The following is a 7751-nucleotide window of genomic DNA, read 5'->3' as shown; positions in this document are numbered from 1 at the left end:
TATTATCTTGTTCGAAGTAACGGAAGTATTATGTGATTGCAAAAAATTTCGGTTTTCAAATTTCAACGGAAATATCCATTTTGACTAGTTTCGGCGTGACGTCTGTATCTCACATAACTCAAAAACGATTTGCCGTAGGATGTTGAAATTTTGTATTTAGGACTGTTGTAACATCTAGTTGTGCACCTCCCATTTTGATTGCAATCGACTAGACAAAAAGTGTCCAAATCCAAAATCATTTAGATTTTGGAATTTTTCTTAACTGCAGCAATAAGCCCATATCATTGAGAGATTCTCAGTGATATGTCATATGTGGTACTTATTTTCATTGGTTCCAGGGATATAGAAAAATGAAATTTTAATTAATGAAGTATTGGATCTTACAAGAGAAAGGCACATCGATTCAAATCAGACTTCATTTTCTTTTTGCAACCTTTTTTAAAAATTATATTGATTTATTAATATGAAAAAATATCAGAAGTTATTAATGAAATAAAATTTTATGTACTTTTCATTTAAAAAAAAATGTGTATGTGTAATTTATCATGCGTACAAGGAAGTTATGTAGTGTCCACATCAAATTTTTTTGTTTATTCTGAACCAGTAAATATCCTTTTCTTCTTTATATAATAGTATAGATTGTATTCTCCGATTACATATATTTTAGTAACATATATACTAATGAGTTTAGAGTTACAGCGAGCTTCAGATGCTCGGCAATATTGAATATACTATTCTTCGACAATGAATAGCTGTTGAGAGATCAATTAACTTTATTTTCTGAAACGAGCAATGGGCAATGCAAAAAATACTTAAGGCTTAAAAAAGCTAATCAACATACTTTTTTTATATAATTATGTAATAAAAATGTAAGTGGTGTAAAAAGGAGCTATCTGACCGTTATAATTACTTAACCGAAATCTGAAAATTACTTGTTAAGACTACTAGTTTACAAAACTGATTCTAGTGAACGATATAATGATCGATATTCAATTAATCAGCGCAGTATAGAAGATGGGCTACTAAAACGTGAGGTTGTGTTTGAACATGTGTAAGTTTGTATAAGTACGAAACCAAAACTTATGCATATTATGTGAACGATATTTAGTTTAGAATGTAAACTAAGCTAAACGATTATTACGGGAGATATATTTGATCCTATTTGGACATAAAACCCGTATTTGATGGTTTGTCAAAAGTGAAATTATTGTGAACATAACCATACTTTTATGATGTTTTGATTATCGTATTTTATTTAAGTTTTGTGTAAACATGAGCGGTATATTATTTTTTCGTCGCGAATTTTTGAGTGATTCAATATTTTTGAAAGTTTTAAATAAATCTTTGTATCGCAATTCATGTTTCGTTAAACGTAATTCTTTTAAAAGTGCATCAGAATTGAAAACAGATTACGAAAACTATGTAGCTTTTAAGGAATTGAGGAATAATTTTAGAGAAAAAGTGATATATCATTCGTTTTATAAATATGAAGATTTTTTGCTTAAAAAAAAGAAAGAGATTGGAAGAAGTAAAACAGAAGAGAAAAATCTCAGTAGGATTTCTTTAGCTCCAGCCTCATTGAAATATATTTTAGAGGATGACAATAGATCTTGTTTAATTACTAATGAGCAAAAGGATTAACAAAAAGTGAAGAAACCAATTCCGTTGTGTTACCGTATAATGTATCTAAAGTAAAAGTGTCAGGTACCGATGATGTGAATTTTAATAATGCTGATGAATGCAACTTTCCAGAGAATGAGAAAGAATCAGTGAACTGTTTGTATAAGGAAAGTGATGTTCATAACTTAATAAAAGACAGTAAGATGTTTATTTATAATTTACACACACATGTTTATATTTTTTCTTAAAATTTATTTATTATTTTCTATTTTTCAGATTTCATTATGTTTGGTTACTTAAGTGCTAATTGCATTTAACAAAGTAGTATTGTCTTTCAAATAATTTTTAAAAAATTAGTTTAAGTCAGTTTATGTAAGAGAAAGATATTTGACTGGTAGCTTTAGTTAGGTATGGTAGCTGGGGAATGCTTTGTAGCCTCAAGACTTAGGAGAGTTTCCATTGTTATCATGAATATGAATTTAATTGTGTTTAATCCAAAATTATTTAACATATTGGTCTGTTTGAACTGCCATTCTGACATTGTCAAATATTTTATTTAGTTTTTCTGAATTTTATTTATATTTAATGTGTATTCTTTATTGTATTAATAAGGAAATATTTTATATTTGTTTTCTCTCAAGATTTAGTTGAAGCTGTGCTGCTATTTTTTTAATTTTCTAATCAAAAGACAACTTTATTTCATTTTTTCTAGTTGCATCAATAATAACAGTCTTAGCAACTTAAATAAAGGTAAATGATCATAAATAATTAGACAATATACACCAAACATTGAATAAAAAACTGGAACATGAATAAAAATGAGTAATAAATAATAGAACATCACCATTTGACTATTTTCACTGCTCACACAGTATTTCATAACTAACCTCATGTAAGAAAAATCGCTATATTGTGTTCTCCATCTCACTATCACATAGAAATTGAAAGTCTTTTGGTGTATTTCTTTCGGTTGAGTAAAATACCAGATTTGGCACCTTGCGATTTTTACTTCTTTCCACAATTAAAGAGGAATGTTTCATTTCACCACAGATGTTGAATTGAATGATGCAGTGTGATTGTGGATCAAGGAAATACTGCAGTATTCTTTAGTGATGGAGGACAAACTTCATCGGTAATCTCACTAATATCAAGCTCCAAAAGGTCCCGACAAAAGATTACTCCTCAGCTAGTATTCAAGGATTTCAGGCATAGCTTTTATGTTAATACCACCCATATTAGGGAGACGCAACAGGGATCAACTCTGTTCATCACTAATTACATCAACAAGTATCGTGCTATCCCTTAGTTTCCTGATGTTTTTAGGTGAACCACTGAGCTTTATTGATCAGGAAATGTCAGACCTTTTGTAGCGAGTCTCCTTTCTGAAAGTGTGTTTAAGATCAACAAATCATACATTCTTTTATGTCAACGGTTAGCGTGTTCTCATCAACAGCATTTTTATCCTCATCAGAGAACTTATTTAAAAAGATGACATACTGAATAAGTAATTACAAAACTTCAAGAAAATGCATTTCACATAATTTCCATACATTTAATACAGTGCTATGTACAGAATTGTTACTATAAATCTAATCCTATTGCAAACTGTGTGTAAGATGGGTCCCGAAAATGTAGTAGACTTGCATCCAGAAAAATCAGAGGATGGAATCTGCATCTCCATTGTTCGACTACTACAAAAGAAAGAGGGGAACGAATTCTTTCTCGTATCGTAACCGGTAATAAAAAACATGAATTTGATACATCAATGTCAAGTCCAAAATAACAGTCCATTCGGTGATGTCATTCAAATTCATCAAAGCTAAACAAAATACAAGCTGAGTCGGCTCAGACAGTTTTCTGGCCCAAAAATAGTGCCCTACTATTAAATTTCACAGACTCGGGGAAACAGTAATCAAAATGGAGATGTACTGTGAAATTTTTTTAAAATAAGGTAAATACTTAAAAATCAATGCTGTCACCAGGATTTCTTTTCTTTATGATAATGCATGCCTGTGCTGATAAGAAGTTTCATTAATACATTTGGGAAGTTTTTGATTTAACCTCACAGCTCAATCCAGTGGTTTAAAATCAGCACCATTGTAATGAAATCTTGACAGATTTTTTTTAATAGGGTGTTAAAATGCTTGTTTCTTTCTAAATATTATAAATACATAAAATATTTAGGTGACTTACTAAAAATAGATGCGTGTACATATATAGACAGGTAAACCTTTATTTTTTTTTTTTACTATATTTTCCGTTTTTTTGGCTATATTTTTTCTAATGATTTATTGAAATGTGGCTCATATTAAATACAGGTATGAAAATTTAAATAATTTTTCATGTTCAAAGTTGTGTTGTTGAGTTTTACGGGTGTGTCATTTCAACTACAAAAGTTATATTCATGTGTGATTATGCAAGAGGCAAAAAAAAAATGGGAAAATTTAAAGGATAAAAATGAAATGAAAACCTTTTTTAATTAATTTTATTTAAATCAGATTTAGGAACAAAGTTATCCATTCCATTTTCGTACTAGGTTTTAACAATTATTACAACTTAAAGATTATGTATTCAGATGTCAACTTCTTATAAGTATTGATTATTAAAACCTTTTTGCTGAAGTTTCATTTAATTATCTGTGACATTTCAACAATAATGTTTGTGATCTCTTTACTAAAGTTACTTTTAAGTCCATCAATACTTCAAGGTTTATATTGTAGACTTTAAAAACCTTACAAAAAGTAATTTCATGTATTTAAATCCACAAATTGTGTTGGCTATCTATAGCCAACAAAGAACTGTTGTACTGTCTTGTTGAAATCAAGGTGACACAATGATTTGTTGTAACGGATTAATTAAAACTATTTTGATTATATTGTAGAATCGGACTGCATTAGCAATATTTTATATGATCATTCTTGTTATGGTCCAATTTTTAGTTCCTTGTATGAAAGAAAGGGAATTGTGATCTCAGAAAATTTTGGTTTTCAGATTTCAATGTAAATTTCCATTTTGACCATCCCTGAATCCATTTTGACTAGTTTTGGTGTAACCCCTGTATCTCGCATTACTCAAAAATGATTAGTCGTAGGATGTTGAAATTTTGGACTTGGACTGTTGTAACAGCTAGTTTTGCACCTCACCTTTTGATTGCAATTGATTAATCAAAAGTTTCCAAAAAAGCAAAAAATATTTGTATTTTGGACTTTTTATTAACTACAATAATAAGCCCTCATGTAGTTTTTCAACGATATGAAAAAAGTAGGTATCATAAGTAGTCTTTATTTTCATCGGTTCCAGAGTTATAGTCAAATGATTAATTTTAATTAATGAAATATTTAGATCTTTCAAGAGGAAGGCACATCAGTTCTAATCAGATTTCATCTCCATTTTTTGTATAACTTTTTTTTTTTTAATTTAAATATATTAATTTATTAATAATTATTAACCTTTGATTGTAAAAAAATTACAAGTAGATAATTACTCAATAACAATAAAAAAAAATGAAAAAATATGAGGTTATTTATTAGTAAAATAAAATTTTATGTACTTCTAATTTAAAAAAAATGCATATATGTAATTTAATAGATGTATGTACAAGGAACTCATGTAGTGTTTACATCAAAGTTTTTCAATTATGATTAGGTAAAACTTATGAAATTATGAATACATTTTTTGTGTAAAAAAGCTGCTCGTGAAGCTGTTATAGATTTTCTAATGTACAGTATTGGAAAATTTAATTTACTTACAAACCATTTAAGCCAAAATTTGCTTCATATGACATACATAAAAACATAAATTGAAAAGAAAAGTTTACTCATTTTGCAAAAACTTAACACACAAAAATTTTTAATGATTTTTAATTAAGTAATTTTTAAATAAAGTAAAATTGATCAGCTAAAAATGCAAACCTTTTGATAATATTCTTCGTAAACTTTATATAAAGTTTTGTTAACTAATCTCGAATGACTTTGGTCATCAGGTTGGATTTAACAAAACAGGTGTGTAAACTGTTTTTGCCTTACTGGTAGGAATTTTTATGCTGAGGATGTTCTTTCAGTACTAATCCAGGTATTTATTACATGACCGGTAAGTTTATGATTATGAAGATATGTATCTGTGTAAACTCCGCATAAATGACTTAAGAACAGTCACCATTTTTTAATATGATTTGCTGTAAATCATATAAAAAATTTTTTAAAAATGGCAAGTTGTGCATCACTCTTCACGTCAAATAATATCAGCAATATGGCTGTGCAGTGGTACATATACAGACACACCTCCATAATCAGTATTGCCAACATTGCACGTACAATGTTGGCAAGACTGAAAGATTACCTGGTTTTTTGCTTCATCATGCATAATATTATAATTGTAATTAATTTATTTTAGTTTCTTAATGCTTTATATTTTTTTATAATTATTTCCAGGCTGGATATCAATAACACCAAATGAAGGACAACTTTGTAAATTTCGATGTTGGACACCGGATGGTCGTGGAATATACGTTAGAAAAGTACCGTTAATGAAATACGCTGTTACCATTCACGGTCAACGCATTCGAAAAACACCAGCGTACTGTAGAAGATACCTTAAGGAAGCTGCAGACGATATTTAAATTAGAATTAATTTTTATAAAATTTAGTATCATACATATAAAAACTTTTTTACAAAATAGTTTACAGATTTCATTTGTATTATTAATTTTGTTAAATAAATTTATTTAATAAATAGAATTATTAAATAAGTGTTCATTATTTTTCAATTAACATTTACATTTTAGCCTGATTATACAATTACTAGATACATTTTTTAATGTACGAGAAATAATGTTGAAAGCCTTATCAGTAATCCCGATCAGACTTTCAGATGAAAGGCTGAGAGATAGAGAGAGTGAGAGGGAGTGAGAGAGATGCTACTGCTACAGCATAGAGGTTTGAATATATTGCATACATATTATTAACTTGCCAATATCTTTACTAAAAAGTTTTGATTAAAAGAGCAACATTATCTATCTATCTCTCTCAAAACGGATAACAGAATTGTTTTCATGTTGACTCAATAATACATAATAAAATATTTCATGTTTTACATGCATCATGACCACAAGAAAGACTGTGACAGATACTGTCACAGTTAGAGTTAGTACGTTAGAATGTACATAACAAAGTTATGTACATTCTACCTTATCTTTTAAATGAAAAAACCCCGTAGTTTTTATAACATTTTTGAATACACAATTCTTAAATATCCTTCCCAAAACCTAACAGTTAAAGAGCTATACCTCATTTCAAAATGTACCAGTCAACAATATATACGATGTAAGTAAAACTTAAGTCCACTGTTGTAATTTTACGAGGGTAAAGTCAGTTATTATCCGCAATGTAGTTATAAATTTTATTGCAATAAAAATAGGAAACTTACATGTACATCATTTTTCAACATAGTTGCATTTTAACGTATTTGGTCTATCGTTGCACAAGCTTCCTGATACCCTCATAAAAGGAAGTTTTCGGTTGAGCTGTAAGCGTGGAATGCACCATTTCTTTCACTGTTTCGTCTGAGGTAAATCGACAGTCCCTTAATGCCTTTTTGAGTGGACCAAACAAGTGGTAGTGAGAAGGGACAAGATCAGGACTATGCAGAGGACGAGCCGGTAATTCAAAGTTGAGTTTCTGGAGCTTATCAGCAGTGTGTGGATGGGCATTGTTGTGCAACAACACAACACTTTTGGACTGCAGTCCTTGGCGTTTGCTTCGAATTGCAGGCTTCAGCTTGGCAGTGAGCATCTCACTGTAACGCGCACTGTTTATTGTCGTGCCCCTTTCCTCATAATTTTCCAGTTCTGGGCCTTGAGTCCTAAAAAACCGTGAGCTTCAGTTTTCCTGCGGACGGTTGGGTCTTGAACTTTTTTTTTGTGGGGCTAATTTGGATGTTTCCATTCCATACTCTGCGGTTTACTCTCCGGCTCGTAATGATGGATCCGTGTTTCATCACCAGTGATCATTCTGTCTAAGATGTCCCATTCATTACCGTAGCAAACCAAATGTTTTTGGCAGATGTCCAAGCGCGTTTGTTTATGCGACTGTGTGAATTGTTTTGGAACCCGTCTTGCACAGACTTTATGAAAC

General features: G+C 30.0%; 1 long non-coding RNA gene across 1 annotated transcript; it reads left to right on the top strand.

Moving 5' to 3' along the window:
- The first annotated feature begins 649 nt into the window (after positions 1 to 649).
- Positions 650 to 6356, top strand: LOC142327888 (uncharacterized). The gene is made up of 2 exons (XR_012757116.1): positions 650 to 1818; positions 6051 to 6356. It is a non-coding gene; the product is annotated as an uncharacterized LOC142327888 (long non-coding RNA).
- The last annotated feature ends 1395 nt before the right edge of the window (positions 6357 to 7751 follow it).

This window comes from Lycorma delicatula, chromosome 7, assembly GCF_047948215.1.
Source record: "Lycorma delicatula isolate Av1 chromosome 7, ASM4794821v1, whole genome shotgun sequence".
Taxonomy (NCBI): domain Eukaryota; kingdom Metazoa; phylum Arthropoda; class Insecta; order Hemiptera; family Fulgoridae; genus Lycorma; species Lycorma delicatula.
Note: the sequence above shows the minus strand (reverse complement) of the source record. Positions and strands in the feature narration are given on the sequence as shown.